This window comes from Perognathus longimembris, chromosome 10 (genome assembly GCF_023159225.1).
Source record: "Perognathus longimembris pacificus isolate PPM17 chromosome 10, ASM2315922v1, whole genome shotgun sequence".
NCBI classification, from domain to species: domain Eukaryota; kingdom Metazoa; phylum Chordata; class Mammalia; order Rodentia; family Heteromyidae; genus Perognathus; species Perognathus longimembris.
In genome coordinates this window covers 10325088-10341909 of record NC_063170.1, presented here as the reverse complement: position 1 = coordinate 10341909, position 16822 = coordinate 10325088, and positions in this window count along the sequence as shown.

The following is a 16822-nucleotide window of genomic DNA, read 5'->3' as shown; positions in this document are numbered from 1 at the left end:
TCCAGAAGGGATGGTGCTGGAAAAAGACCAGGCATAGCTGTCAAGAATATTAGAAGCCAGGTGCTGGTGGCTCACACCTGTAATCCTAGCTACTTAGGAGACTGAGATCTGAGGACCCTGGTGCAAAGCCAGCTCAGGCAGAAAAATCCATGAGACTATTTCTCCCTGGACCCAGAAAAATCGAGAAATGAGCTGTGACTCAAATGGTAGAGCACCAGCCTTGAGCAAAATAGCCAAGCAAGAACAGAAGGCCATGAGTTCAAGTCCCAATACTGATTGGGATGCGCACACACGCGCACACACGCACATACACACACACATACACACATGAATATTAAACAAGCACTTCGTGCCGGGAGGATTTGAAAAGCAAGCTAGTGGCCCATCTCGCTTGTGTGTATGTGTCTGTGTGTGTTCACGTGTGTATAGAGACATACTCAACTTCGCCACCCTCTCCTTCCTCCTCCCCATCCTGCCATGACCATCCCAGGTACTCTGGTGTGAAAGTCCGAGTTCAGCCAGGAGCAGTGCCAGGACCCCCCCCAGGCCATGCGGCTCCATCGGCCCAAGCAAAGCTGTCTGTGCCTCCGCCCCAGCTCTCCTTACTACGATTAGTAGCTTGTTTTTCTAAGCCCTAAAATTCATTTTCTTTTCCCGCCTCGCTTCCAGAAAAATAAATAAAAGTGAACACATCACTCATTTAAGACGAGGAATGGAATTTAGGTTGCGTTTTTCTTTCTATTTTTACGATTAGTTAGAATTTTCCTGGGAACCTCGCCAGCAGGGCATTATGGTGAGATAATGTCCTGTATTTAATCAGTGCTGAAATGGCGAACTGCGTTCTGTGGGGAGAGGCCGAGTTAACGCATCCTTCTGTGTGTGTGTGTGTGTGTGTGTGTGTGTGTGTGTGTGTGTGTCCTCTGTTTTCAGGAGGTGACTGGCACATGATGAAGACGAATCTGGGAGCTGGCAAGACTCCAGGCTGGTGTGATGCCCAGCAAGAGCACAGGGTGCAGCCGTGACTCCATCTTGTCTCACAGAGCCTGTCAGCCCTGAGAGCCCTGAAAACTCCCAGAGAAGCTGAAGAAAAGGGGCCCCCAAATGGACTAAGGTGATTTGCTGGGCTTCTTCATCTACCGAGATTCCTCCAGCATCTTGTTCTGTAGCTGTCAATCATCCACTGGCCAGGCCCACTTCTGGCTTTCCCATGAGCATCTTTCCCCCTTTGGCGACCTAGAGGCAGTGGGCAAAGAGAAGCACAAGGCCTTTACGTGAGCTTGGCAGTCAGCACCAGGTAGGACTGAATCATCTTCACTCTGCATGCGCATGCGGCCAGTTTGGAGGCCCAAGGCTGTTGGCTTTCAGCTTTCGAAGTTGTTCTTGTTTGCAGAATCGTTGGTGCCAGTCACTGGTTCAGGAAGGGAGATCCCTAGAAATGGTAAAAATAGAAAAGGAAAATGTAGACAGATGTCCTCGAGAGACATCTGAAGGGAAGGAAAGAAGAAAACGGCCATTGGAACAAGGAAAAGGGTGTTTAGCTTTGAGGACAGGACTGCCGAAGGTTGGATGGAATTGGGGTGGCCTTCCTCTTGCAAATAGCAGGGTGGTCAGGAGAGCTGATGGGGGATGGGGTCTGGGTCTGCAGGAGCCATCTGTTCAGGTAAGGGCAGCGGAGAGAACACGGCGCCCCAAGCAACCCATAAATAGCAGGGTGAGGACAAAGTGTTTATTACTTAGCCTCGTGAAGCTCATATAAGCGCCCTCCCAGGGTGCCACAGGGCCAGGAGCGTGTGTGAGAGCCGGTCTACCACGTGTGTGTGTGTGTGTGTGTGTGTGTATGTGTCCCAGGAGTGGGAGACCCAGACACAGAGTTCGCGCTTGGCTTGACTCTATGAAGGCATCTATTTCATAGAACGTACTGGAAGAGTTCATAGCCCACCCGGCAAACCCTCGTCGTCGTCCTAGTAGTATGGAGACAGAACCTGCTTTTTCCTCTTCCCCCTTTCCTGTTTGCAATGAGAATAAGGCCTTTCTCTTCTCGGCCCTTTGCTCGCTCCAAAGTTGTCTCACGAGGTCATTGCCAAATGACAGGCCGCCTTTCAGGCCCAAGTAAGGGGGGGTGATATTTTCTAGCGGGGGAGAAGCTGGAAAGGCTCTGGGTTCTGACCAGCTCGCCCTAAAACTTAAATGGCCTATTGTTTTAATAGGGCTGATGGTTTCTTTAGACAATTGGGGCTATGTGATACGAGCCTTTATTCTATATTTATATAAGGTCGATTTTATTTCCAATGCAGAGCTGCAGAAAGGTGGTTTAAGATCAAGTTTGGTTTCAAGCCAGATGAGGCCCCACTCACAAAGCTGTGTATCCTTAGACGAGCTGCAAAGGGACTTACCCTTTCCTGTTGAACACTAATGTCTTTAATTCCAACTTGTCTAGCTATAAGATACCTTCTGGCTCAAGCATTCTTGGCTCCTAGATTACAATACACTACATTATCCTGCTCACCAATGAGCTTAAAAGCACTTTCTTCGAATAGCTTATATATTGATGGAATCAGTCTTTGAGCACAGCTAAGGATAGGCTGTGAATGTCCTGTTGAGTATCTTGAAGACTGGATTTATTGGTTTGCTAAGATGAGTGGAAAGTAGATGGAACTGGTGTTGTCAAGTTCTAGCATCTTGAAGACGCCTCCTAGGTATTCGCAGGGGTGGGGTGCTCAGTGATACTCATCTCCGTCATCACTGGGTAATATTTGGAAATGTAAGCAGTACTTTCAAAAGCTATCTATTGGAATTTCTGGATGAGGACCCCAGCTTCGGGGTGGAGGGGGGGTGGGGGAGGACTCTTTTGTGCATGGGATAAGAATCATCAAAGAGATGAAAGCAATTCACCCAAAGTCAGGATGACTGTGTGAGGTCAGGATTAATAGTGATCATATACCAATAACATCACATTTCTGGGCCTCCAAGGAAATGGGAAAGGTAATGACAGGACTCAGCAAGTCCTTGACCTGAAAGGCAGGGACGTGGGTGGCACAGCCTCCCCACTGGCTGGTACTGGTGGGCTCTTCAGAACAGAGGCCCACATAGCCCTGGGAGCTGCCTTTGGAGAAAGGCATGTCACTAGCTGACCCAAGAAAGTAAGTGCCAAAAAGTGTAATGAAACCAGTGAAGGCCTTTGTCTAACACCACAGTGTCTGCAAGGATGAGGACCCTGCCTAGCACATGCATCTTATCTAGGGACAGAACTTGAATGACAGGCTTTCTCTTGTCAGGAACTTCCCCCAGTTCATACCAGGCAGTGGAGTGAAGTGGATAGTGCCACTACCACATCCACCATTTAATCACGGGGTCCCTGATGCAGCTTGCATTTGATTCTTTGCTAATGATGCACTTGGCTTCCTATTGGCCCAGCTCTTTCCTGTTTGATTTGTCCTTGGTACAATATATGCATGAATTAGAAGAGGCAAGTCCAGCATCTAAAAGTATACCACCAGCCAGGCACTGGTGCCTCACACCTGTAATCCTAGCTGCTCAAGAGGCTGAAATCTGAGGATCAAGGCTGGAAACTAGCCCAGGTAGGAAAGTCCTGTGAGACTCCTACCATCAATTAACTACTTTTAAAAAGCCAGAAATGAAGCTGTGGCTCAAATGGTAGAACTCTAGCTTTGAGCAAAAAAAGAAGCTCAGGGACAGTACCCTGGCCCTGAGTTCAAGCCCCAGGACTGGTATCAAAATAAAATAAAATAAAATAAAATAAAAGTGTACCATTATCTTTGGATATAGGAAGCCTAGTGAAATTTGGGCCCAGGGCTATGTTGCAACCAAATGCAGAAACTCTGTTCAAACCGAAGTCCAATGAGCTGAAGTCTTCTGCTTCTGATTCTTCCTGGTACATTCTACCCCCATCCCCCTCTTTTGGATACTAAGCAATATGACTTCCCTTTTAAGAACCATGTAAGACCAGCATGCCCCCACTATAGAGATAAGGATACTGCCTTTCAGTGCTACAGTTAGCTCTTATCAGGAGTTCTACTTTCTATCGTGCGCGCGCATGTATGCGTGTGTGCATGCTAATACTGGAGCTTGAAGTTAGGGCTCTCTTTTAGCTCTTTCTTTCAAGGTTCATGTTCTACCACTTGAGCCACACTTGCACTTCCAACATTTTTTGTGGGGGATGGGGGGATGGGTAGGGAGTTTGTCCTGGGGCTTGAACTCTGGGCCTGGGGCACTGTCCCTGAGCTCTTTTTGCTCAAAGCTAGGGCTCTACTACTTTGAGCCATAGCACTTAGGTTTTGTTTTGTGGGTTTTTAAAATTTTTATTCCAGCTTCCTAGTAGTTAATTGGAAACAAGAGTCTCACAGATTTTCTTGCCCAGGCTGGCTTCAAACCCTGATCCTCAGATCTCATTATAGGCATGAGCCACCAGCACCCAGCAGAAGTTCTATTATCAGATACAGGTACTTCAACCTTCCTGATCTCCTGGATTCCTCTTCTATCCTCTGCTATACATAATCATGGAGATTGTGAAGATAGGCATACAAAATGAAAATGAAAATCTGCTTTGGCTTGTAAACTTTTTGTCCCTTCCAACTTAAATTATTTCTTGCTCTCATAATGTTTTTCAGTCTAGAGACACCATTCTTTACTATTGGAAAGAACCTACAGGAACAAAGTGATCGTCTCCATAGAAGAAGATGCTGGTTGCTGGGCACCAGTGACTCATGCCTGAATTGCCTAAATGGCTCCCAGGTTTTCAGGAGACTGAGATTTGAGGGTGGAGGTTTAAAGCTAGCCTGGGCAGAAAGGTTCATGAGACTTTTATCTCCAATTAGCAATCAAAAAAGGTAGAAGTGGGGCTCAAGTGGTCATGTGCTAGCCTTGAGCAAAAATGTTAAGGTAAGCCAGGTGCCAATGGCTCACACTTATAATCCTAGTTACTTAGGAGGCTGAGATCTGAGGATCATGCTTCAAAGCCAGCCTGGGCAAGAAAGTCCATGAGACTCATCTCCAATAAACTACTCAGAAAAAGCCTGAAATTGCACTGTAACTCAAGCAGTAGAATGCTAGACTTGAGCACAAAGAGGCTCAGGGACAGCACAAAGGCCCTGAGTTCAAGCACCAGGACAGACAAAAAAAAAAAAAAAAAAGCAAAAAAAAAAAAGAAAGAAAGAAAGCTAAGGGACAGTGCCTAGGCTTTGCATTCAAGGTCCAGTATGGGTATACTACACACACGCACACACGTTACTGCTTAGAATCCCATGGGATTCTAATTTATCATGCCCCCTTTTTTTTATTAGACTTATAATCATCTCTCAGGGGGGCCAGGAGGCTTTGTTAACTATACCAATTTTTCCATGCCATATAAAACTGATAAAAAAAAAAAAACTTGGCTATATCAAAATGATAGCTGGAGGGGGAACCGAATCAGTTGTCCACAAGCCTCGGGTGAAGTGAATTCTCTTTACTCCTCCCCTGCCTTTTGAGGACTTTCCTCTGGGTCAGCATGAACAGCGGCGCCTTTCCCCAGTTGGTACATTCGCATCACACATTCGCTTCCCAGACTGCATCCTCACACTCTCCCGTTTTCTTTAGAATCTGTCTGTCAGAACCCATGTGTGACCATGAACGTGGCCCAGTGATGCTTCATACACAACCACACTGGAGTCCTCCATCTGTGGAGAAGAAAGCTGTCTTCTCCATGGAATTCAGCAAGCAGAAGCATTGTAGATCTTTCTGCTTCCTTTCAGGCTGCCATCCAAACCCTCTACCAGGCTGGGCTCAGGTTTGATACATTCACTTCACCATGGAGCTACAAAGTATCATAGAGCCACAGAGTATCTAATGTGCTTGACATCTCTAAGTTACTTTAGAGATTCACAACCTGGCAGTGACAAGACTCCATTTTTTTCTATTGTATATGAAAGCTAGATTTAGCTTACAAACTCTTCAGCAAATACATGTGGGTGGTATGCAAGTGTATACAAATGTACTAACTGAAATAAAAGAGATTCAAGGGAGATGGCAAATAGTGTAATTCCTGAGAAAGCCAAAATCAAAGTTCAATCAAATAAAACACCAGGAAGTGGGTATTGGAAAGGGATGGGGATGGGGTTGGAGCAAGGGGCAAGGGGTAGATGAATGAAGAGGAGAAGGGGAAAGAGTCCAATGTATATCCTACAAAATTAAGAGGAGTGGGGGAAGGGGTAGATAGGGGAGGGATGGGTGAGAATGTTGAAAGGGGTGACATTGAGGAAGATACATTGTATTTATAATCAGCTTTGTTAAATGTCAACTTCTTTATACAACTATGAGGAGGAGGGGGAGGGGGAGGAGGAGGAGGAGGAGGAGGAAGAGGAGGAGGAGGAGGAGGAGGAGGAGGATGAGGAGGAGGAGGAGGAGGAGGAGGAGGAGGAGGAGGAGGAGGAGGAGGAGGAGGAGGAGGAGGAGGAGGAGGAGATCATCCAAGCCTGGCGAAGGTGGCTCACACCTGTAATCCTAGCTACTTAGGAGATGAGATTGAGCATCATGGTTCAAAGCCAGCCCAGGCAGGAAAGTCCATAAGATTCTTAACTCCGATTAACCACCAGAAAACTGAAGTGGAGCTGTGGCTCAAGTATAGAGCACTAGCCTTGAGGTGAAGAGCTCAGGGACAGCACCCAAGCACAGGGTTCAAGTCCCATGACCCCCCCCAACAACATACACACACAAAAGAAGGTCCACTATTTCTAGATTGGCAATTGAACTATATCTCTGGGTCTGGGGTTCTCAATAGTAATATTTTTTAGATATTTTTTAATGGGTTTGAACTCAAGACCATACACTTACTAGGCAGGTGCTTTAGCACTGAGCCATAACTCAAGAGATTTTTTTTCACTGGTGATTTTTGAGATAGGGTCTTGCTTCCTGCCCAGGTACTACTCCTGGGCTCCAAATTGCTTATTTTATATTTCTCATCCCTGAAAAGACAAATGCACACCACTGTACCCACAGCATCTCTCTGTGGAGATAGAAGCTGTAGACTTTTCTGCCAGAACTGACCGGAAACTGTGATGTTCCTATTCCCAACCTATCAAGTAGTTAGGAGGACAGGCATGAGCCACTGGTACCCAGCTTCTGAATACTTATTGACTTACATATTTATTAAGATAATTACTCTTGGAATTTTGACAGACAAGTTATTGTCAGAAGGAGTATCTCTTGTGGGTGAGAGCAGATTCATCAACTAGACAACAAATATGTCTCCAGACATATTTGTACTCCAGCCCTGGGGTAGAGGTGTGGAAGAGTCACTTGCTGTCTCTGTCTCTGCATCTATCTGCCTCCCCCTTCTCTTTTGTTCTCTCTTTCTCATACACACACACACACACACACACACACACACACACACAAAGAGAGAGAGAGAGAGAGAGAGAAAGAGAGAGACAGAGACAGAGACAGAGAAACACTGCCCTACACCAGATATGTAAACCCAGAGGTTGTGGCTTTTTCAATGAAAGAATGTTCTGGAGGCATTTGTGGAATCTTCGGTAGCCAATAAGAAATGGGGAAAATAGGACCACAGGGAAAGTTACATGACCCATGGAAACCACAAAACTTTCTACTACTCCTTTACAGTCACTCATCCTTTCGCTTTAGTTAATTATTTGTTTGTTTGCTTGTTTATTGAATCCAGGGCCTCCCACTCTTGCTTGGCTATTCCCCTCAAGATTTGCACTCTACCATTTGAACCACGTCTCGGCTTCTCATTGCTCACACTTTCTTATCATCCCCACAGAAATTCACTCTGGTGTATTTCCAGGTATGCCCTGGAGGGAGCTGTGGTAGGGAGAAGAACTAGATTTCCTTGTCCAGCTACCTCCTGTCCTAGTGATACGCTTTATCTGTGTCCTTGTAAGGGATCTCATTAGAATTCAGCCCATCAAACACACACACACACACACACACACACACACACACACACACAAAAACCCTATTGTATCTAATTTGACTCTTCCCACTGATTCTAGGAATGTTGTCGTGTTTCAGGAACCATGTCATCATTTCTCAGTGTTTTCAACACACTTCAAAGAATGCCTTCATTTTAATGAGCTCATATAGATGAACAGTGGCTAAGAGAGTTGGTGGGAATCGGTAGAAATCTGTCTGGACACCTCACTTCCCTCCCACCTCAGAAGCACAGATGTCTAGTGTTCCCTGTAGAGTCGGCCTCCATTTAATACCTAAATAAGTAAATAAATAAATAAAGTCTGGGGGAATAAATATAACATGTAAGGCTCATTCATTCATCCAAGGGAAAGGTTCTGAGTAAGAGGCTGCAGGTGTGACCATGAAACATTTACACACCATCAGGGAGTTTGAAGCCTCTTTGTCTAGTGGCAGAATCAAGATATGGACCAGAAGACTGGTGATGGGTGACTCAGGGGTCCTGTCACCACTGTGACCAGAGGATTTACAGCAAGGACATTGGGGAGAATGGACTGTGACCTTATAGTTCATTGTCTAGCCACAGATTCTGGAATTAGTGTGTAAATGTCCTTACTTGACAGGATTGGCTCAAGCTGGTGGTCAGGGAAGTGTAGAAGACAAGGAATAACCATGATTCAGTGAAATATTTGTTTGTTTATATGGTAAATGGCAATTTGTCTGTATATCTCATGGTGACAAAGATCAAGGAGACAGACAATGGTGCCTCACGCCTATAATCCTAGATACTCAGGACGTTGGGATCAGGGGACCAAGGTTGGAAGGCAGCCCAAACAAGAAAGTCTAAGACTCTTATCTCCAGTTAGCCAGCAAAAAGCCATCAGTAGAGGTGTGTGGCTCAAGCAGTAGAGCCCAGGCCTTGAGTGACAAAGCAAAGGGATAGTGCCTAGGCTCTGAGTTCAAGCCTCAGTACCACCCTCCCCCACCCTACCCCCCCCCCATAAAATGAAGTGCTGTCTTGCTAGTAATTGGTTGACTGTTAATTGACATCAATATGGAAGAAATTCCTAGTGCTGTAATGTTGTGATCTGGGTCTTAGTCCATGTGCACTTGTCATGGAGATAGTATTTTGTAGAATCAAGAAAGAACTGAAAAGATTTCTGATAGATCAACACAATGCAACAAATCTAGCCAGAAGAAACATTACAAAAGAACATGGAAAGTTCTTGCTTTTGAATCTTAAAAAAAAAAAATCCAAAACACTATTGACAGAGTGACGGCTGTATAGTAGCTCACTGGTGGAATGCTTGCCTGCCACGAAGAAGGTGATGAGTTGCATCTTGAGTATGGCAAAATAACTACCTAATCAAATAATCTAAAAACTATTTTCATACACACGGGCAGAGGAGGCCAAGATTGGCAAGAGATATTGGGAGTCTTGGATCATTTCTATTTTCTGACTTTTATGTGCATTTGAGAACCACCCAGGATACTTGTCTAAAATGTGAATTCCCAAGCCCTAGGCCAGTGGCTCACACATGGAATCCTAGCTACTCAGGAGGCTGAGCTCTGAGGATTATGGTTTGAAGCCAGCCCAGGCAGAATAGTCCATGAGACACTTATCTCACAATATCTAGCAAAAGCTGAAAGTGGAGCTAGATGGCTCAAGTAGTAGAACACTAGTTTTCAATGAGAAAGCAGAAGGATAGTACCCCAGGCCCTGAGCTCTGGCACCAAAAAAATAAAAGAATGAATTTTCATATACTACCCCCAGATAACCAAATTCAACAAGTTTGGAGGTGGGGTTCAACAATTTGCACTGATTCAACATCTTAGCTTGGGCTGCTATAACAAACACTGAAGACAGAGCAGCTGACGTAACATACATTCCTTTCTCACAGTTCTGGAAGCTGGGAAGTCCAAGGTCAAAATGCCTCCAGACTCAGTCCCAATGCTGGCCTCCTTTTAGGGGAGGCATAAGCATCCAGTCCATAACTTCAAGCTCTGTGGGTCATTCTTTAGCAGGAACTGCACAGGCCATACTAGACAAACTGCTGTCTTAGAGATATGAGGTAATAAGGAGAAGATCCCATCACTGTATTGATTAAAGAATAATGATAATCCCTGTCTACTGAAGTAGACGGAGCAGCAGACATGGACATTTGCTTGTTACTCTTTGAGATAGCCCAACTGGAAACAGGAAGGCAAAGGAACGCAGAACCAAGTCATGTGAAGAACAGTGGAAGGAAGTGGCAGTTCCCTGTTCAGAGAGATGGGAGAGATGAAGGCCAGAACAGAAAAAGGTCATCTGAGTCAGGGAACTAAACTAGCTCTGTGCAGCCTCATAAAATGACACCAGGACCAAGTGGGCAGGAGTTACAGAGGAATCAATTTAGGCTCCAAATAATGACCCTCCTTCTAGAATAGTCAGAGCCATCCCCTGCACTAAAAGGGTTCAAGTATGGTTGGAGAAAATGTTTACATCATTCTTTTTTTGTTTTTATTTTTGTTTTGGTACTGCGATTGAACCGAGGACCTTGTACATGCTGAACACTATCACTGAACTATGCTGATCTGAAAAAGAATGATGTAAAGCCCAGCACAGGTGGCTCGCCAGCCAGAGCAGGAAAGTCTGTGAGGTTCTTATCTCCAATGAACCACCAGAAAATTGGAAGTGGGGCTGTGGCTTGAGTGGTAGAGCTCTAGCTTTGAGCTGAAGAGCTCAGGGACAGTACCCAGGCCCAGAGTTCAAGCCCCATGACCAACCAAAAAAAGAAAAAAAGATAGGGGAATGGTGGAGGCAGGTGGGGTGTGGGGAAAAGAAGTGGGGAGAAATGAAATGTGTACGTGAATGAACAGACCTGGTAGGATTGTATTCTAGAGCCCAGGAAAGGTGTACAGTGAAACTGAGGGCAGAATAGGAAAAAGGAGCTGATTGTTAAAGATGCAAAGTCACTGGATAGAGAGAGAGAGAGAGAGAGAGAGAGAGAGAGAGAGAGAGTGTGTGTGTGTGTGTGTGTGTGTGTGTGTGTGTGTGTGTGTGTGTGTTGGTCCTGGGGCTTGAAGTCCGGGCCTGGGCACTCCTTGAGTTTTCTGTTGCTGTTGTTTTGTTTTTGGGTTTTATGTTTGTTTGTTTTGCTCAAGGTTAGTGCTCTACCATTTTGAGCCACAACTCCACTGCTTGGGTGATTAATTGGAAATAACATTCTCATGGACTTTCCTACCTGGGTTGGCTTTGAACTGTGATCCTCAGATCTTGGCCTCTTGAGTAGCTAGGATTACAGGTGTAAACCACTATGCCAGGCTGTTTTTGTTTTTGAAACTGGGTCTCACTATGTTGTTCAGGCTGTCTTATCTCTGCCTCTGAAGTGCTGGACTACAGGTGTGGACAGCCACTCCTGGCCCTTAAAATGGTAACTCAAACATTCCAGAAGCATCATTACAAACACCTTTTCTTTTTAAGGTAGGGTTTTTGTTTTTTAAGGAGAAAGTTGGTCATAAAACAGCCGTTACTGTTGGTTAAACTTAAAAGAAAACCACTTCATTTGTAAGCACTTGGAAAGACAGAAAGAGAACAGGATTCATCCCTCTATTTCTGAAAAGAAAAAGGGAACTTTGTTATGCCCTAATCTGGAACTTTCCATGGAGGTAAAAAAAAAAAAAAAAGATTGCCAAATCATTTCTAGAATAATCTGTAGCAAATACAGTGTCGAGAATTTATAACACTTGACAGTACAAGTCCTGTCAAGCTGATTCATTTCCTTCCATGAAAGAGTAACAAGATTTTAGTAGATCGAGGGGAAATGATAAATGTAATCTATATTTTATTTAGCAAGATGCTCGAACCTGCTCCATCCAACATCTTGGCCAATAAATTCTGAAAATTTGGAGACTGGCATGAGATATCCACAGGGTATTCAAGCTCCTATTCTGTATTTAGGGACAGAGGGAAAGTTACCTGACCCACTCTAAGAGGAAGAAATATTGATACATTTCCTCCAAGGAACCTATGAATCTTGATGAATGGATTTGACATATTTATCATTCATAGTTTTGATTATTCAGATATGCTGAGAAGATGGGATATATACATATATATATATAATGCAATAAAGTAAATTCTGTTCAGGATCATGTATATGCCTGGCTTTTACATCTTTCTGAAAACTCCCCCAAGAATGGCTTCTCCATCACCAACGAGAGAGACAAAAATAAGAAGAAACAGTAACCCTGAAAAGCAAGTGAAATGTGTGGAAATACGTGACATTCTCTGTCCATTCCTAAAGGGAAAGACGCCTCTGGAAATTCTATTTTGGTTTAGGATGGCGTGTACTACTAGTAATTAGCAATGACGTTACTTTTGGAATGATCTGTTCTGCTCAAGTTCAAACGCTTCAATAACCATCGTGTGATTTGTTGGTGTTTGGTGTTGCTTGTTGTTATTGTCACTGTTGTTCAGGTACTATGCTTGAAATCAAGGCTTTGCTGCTCACTTGGCTTTATTTTTCCTCTTTCAAGCGCTCTACCACTTGAGCCACACCTCCCCTTCTGGGTTTTGGTGGTTAATTGGAGAGTGGTGGTTAATTGGACTTTTCTGTCTGGGTTGGCTTTGAACAGTGATTCTCAGATCTCATCCTCCTGAGTAGAAGCTAGGATCACAGGCATGAGCCACCAGTGTCTGACTTGTATAGTTTTAAACTACACAACACCTTTTTAATCTTCACAAGGCCTTTCATGAGGCAGTCCCACGGGCATCTACTTGCATTCCACAGAATCAGAAACCTTATGGCAGGTATCTAGATACAAAGAGAGTTTGTCCTTGATAATGTTACCTTCATCTCCTTCTCCATTTTGTAACACTAACACATTAAACCCAGAACCTGTGAAGACCTACAAGGAACATCTTATATTTGTTTAGGTTGCATGTTCAATCTTCACACTCCATCCCTGCAGTGCCCATAGGTCAATATTATCAAGATATGATTAATCATTATCAAATCCCTACCATGTACATTGTCTTAGCTATCTTATACCTGCTATCTCATTTAATCCACCAACAACCCAGTGAGTGTGTACTGTTATCTGCATTTACAAGGAGAGAAAAAGCCACTCTAAGGATTAAGGACCTTGCTAGAGGCATCAACTCTTAGTGGCAGAGTTAAGACAAGATGGTAGGCTTTGGTTGATTTTCCCCCCCACTCTCTAAGTTGTTGTTTTCTTAGTTTTCTTTTGTTGTGCCAGTCCTGGCGCTTGAGGTCCGTGAGTGGGTGCTATCTCTGAGTTTCTTTTGCTCAGTGCTATCACTCTACCATTTGAGCCACAGTTCCACTTCTATCTTTTTTGGTAGTGTAGTAGAGTCTCATAGATTTCCCTTCCCCAAATGACTTCAAGTTTCAATTCTCAGACCTCAGTCTCCTGAGCAGCTAGGATTACATGCATGAGCCACCAGCACTGGGCTGTAAATCAGATGTCTTAAAATATACACCAGGAAATGGGACTGGGCATAGTGGCACACATTCATAATCCCATGTATTAGGATAATGAAGATAGGAAGGTGGTGGTCAAGTATCCTAGGCAAAAACTATCTAAAAAATAGACTAAAAAAGAGTTGGAGGCTTCATTCAAGTGATAGAGTGCTTATTTAGCAACTATAAAACCCTGAGTTCAAACCCCAGTAATGTGAAAAAACAGATATGTGTGTGTGTGTATCACTATGTATACATCATATCCAATGACAAAAAAGAATGATCAATCCACCTTTTCTTATTGTTATGGCATTTTCATCCAATCCACATTCTTAGCAGCAGCAGAGATTACATTTTTTAAATAAATAATAATAATCAAGCTTTTAAAAAAAAACAACAGAGAGAGCCAGATTATAGTGAAATACTCAGTGGAAGTTCTAAACTGTATGCATTCACATATTCTGTCTGGGTTAAGCATATTTCTCTGACCAGAACTGTCTTTATCCTAGAATCATTTGCAATTCAGTGTCGTCACCACTGTCATCATTGTCGTCATCATTGTCATTATCATTATCATTATCCTCTTCAAAGGCACATCCCTGAGTACCAATTAGCTGTGCCAGGCATAGTCCACACGGTGCCTCTCCTCTAGGGAAGCAGGTGGGGCCGATAACATGAATGCAAATATATTCGTCAATGCATATGCATTTCCATGTCATCCCTGGCATGGAAAAGTGAAAGGAATGGTTGTGGTTGATGCTTTTTTGGTGCTGTGTAGTGATGGAGAGCTGAATAGGAATGGCTAGGTGAAGTCAGCTCCAACAGTGGACCAAGCACAGGGTCCACCTGAGGAAGAGAACCTGAGATAGACACCGGGACCATGGAAAGACTCTACACAGCCCTCTCCAGATCCCTCCAAAGTGGAGTGTCATGGCAAAAGGCCTAGAACTTTTTCTTGTTGTTCTTTTTTTTTTTTTTTTTTGGCCAGTCCTGGGCCTTGGACTCAGGGCCTGAGCACTGTCCCTGGCTTCTTCCCGCTCAAGGCTAGCACTCTGCCACTTGAGCCACAGCGCCACTTCTGGCCGTTTTCTGTATATGTGGTGCTGGGGAATCGAACCTAGGGCCTCGTGTATCCGAGGCAGGCACTCTTGCCACTAGGCTATATCCCCAGCCCTTGTTGTTCTTTTTTGTTGTTGTTTTGTTTTTTGCCAGTCCTGGGGCTGAACTCAGGGCCTACGCACTGTGCCTGGCTTCCTTTTGCTCAAGGCTAGAGATCTACCACTTGAGCCACAGTGCTACCTCTGGCTTTTTCTGTTTATGTGGTACTGAGGAATCAAACCCAGGACTTCATGCATGCTAGGCAAGCGCTCTACCACTAAGCCACATTCCCACACCAAACTCCTCCTCCTCCTCCTCCTCCTCCTCCATATTTTTCTTCATGCTGCCTACTACCTACCTCTCTGACAGTTACTTTTTTTTTAATCTTTAGTTTGACCAAAACACAACAACAAAAGATGAGGATTGGGTAATAAAGGATCCACTGACAGAAGCTTTTCAAATCCACAGTTAAAGTATGAGACTTGTACCCTAGTTTTATTTTTAATCTAGCAAGAGTTCTGTAAATAACCAGATGGATAAGCTACGGGGCACTGGTGGCTCATACCTGTAATCCTAGCTACTCAGAAGGCAGAGATCTGAGGACCACAGTGTGAAGCCAGCCCAGGCAGGAAAGTCCATGAGACTCTTATTCCCAATAAACCACTCAAAAAAAAACCACCAAAAAAACAAGACAAACAAACAAAAACCAGAAGTGGCACTGTAGCTCAAATGGTAGCAAGCTAGCCTTGAGCAAAAGGAATTCAGGGACAGCACCCAGAGTTCAAGCCCCAGGACGACAAAAAGAAAAAAGAAATAAGAATGACATTGAAAGTTTCCAACACAACTTCTGTTTGAATTTAAAATCCACCCCCCTAAATCATTAATTTACCATCAGACCAATCAAGTCTTTGGCTGATGACATTTTGGAAGTTTAAAATTAGAACATGAACAAAATACTTAAGACCCATAGAAAGTTCTAGCTGCCCAGCCTGTCTCAAAAAGTTTAGATCCTGATGAGCTTGACTCCCTTGGCTGTCTTTGTACCTTTCTGAGCCAACAGGTTCCAGAAGGTAACCTCATAATAACTGTACTCTTTTTCCTGACTGGCTGCCAGAGCCATTTAACTGGTACAGAACAAGTATTTCTTTTATTTCTCCTCCTCCTCCTCCTCCTCCTCCTCCTCCTCCTCCTCCTCCTCCTCCTCCTCCTCTTCCTCTTCCTTCTTCTTTCTTCCTCTTCCTCCTCCTCTTCCCCCTTCCTCCTTCTCTTCCTCTTCCTTTTCTTCCACCTCCTTCCTCCTTCTTCTTCATGTTCATGTGTATGTATGTATGTATATGTGTGTGTACAGATTGTGGGGCTTGAACTCAGGGCCTGAGCACTGTCCATGAGCTGCTTTTGCTCAAGGCTAGTGCTCAAACACTTCTGCCTTATTTTTTTTTCACAGTTTATTGGAGGTAAGAATCTCGTGGAGCTGGGTACCCATGGCCTGACACTTGTAATCCTAGCTACTTAAGAGGCTGAGATCTGAAGATCCAGATTGGAAGCCAGCCTGGGCAGGAAAAGTCCATGAGGCTCTTATCTCCAAAAATCACCAAAAAGTTGGTAGTAGAGCTGTGGTTCAAGTAATAGAGCACTAGCCTTGAGCAAAAAAGCTCAGGGAAAGCACCCAAACTCTGAGTTCAAGCCCCAGGACTGGCAGGTACACACACACACACACACACACACACACACACACACACACACACACACACACAGAGTCTCTCTGACTTTCCTGCTCAGTCTGGCTTCAAACCACAATCCTCAAATATCATCCTCCTGAGGAAGCTAGGGTTACAGGTATGAGACACTGACACCCAGTTTAGAAGTATTTCTTAGGAAACACTGAAGACCAGTATTTGATGTTCAAAGTCCCATCTCTGGGTCTTATTAAGATCTTCTAGTAGAAAGCTGTATGTGGGGTTTTCCATTCAATCCGGAGGAAAACACACCTGTGAAAGTATTCATGCCTCTCCAGCTCCACTTGAAAGTGTTAGGGATTATGAGTTCACACCTAAATAATGATTACTTAATGGTCTCCCCTGACCTGGTCATGCCTGCTGCTCTTCTCTCCTGCCCTGCGCCCAGATAAAAACCTGGGGTAGGAAGTTGGAGCAAAAGGACAGGTGACTGGAATCTGCCCCTTACCCCGGAGAGTTGTTCCTTCCATTCTCCCACTAGTCTCACTACCTTGCTCGCTGTTTTTGAAGCTGTTTCCAGGGACACCTTATCTCTACCTTTCTGTGAGAATAAATACACAGATGGAGGCTCCCACATCTTTATTAAACATTTCCTCC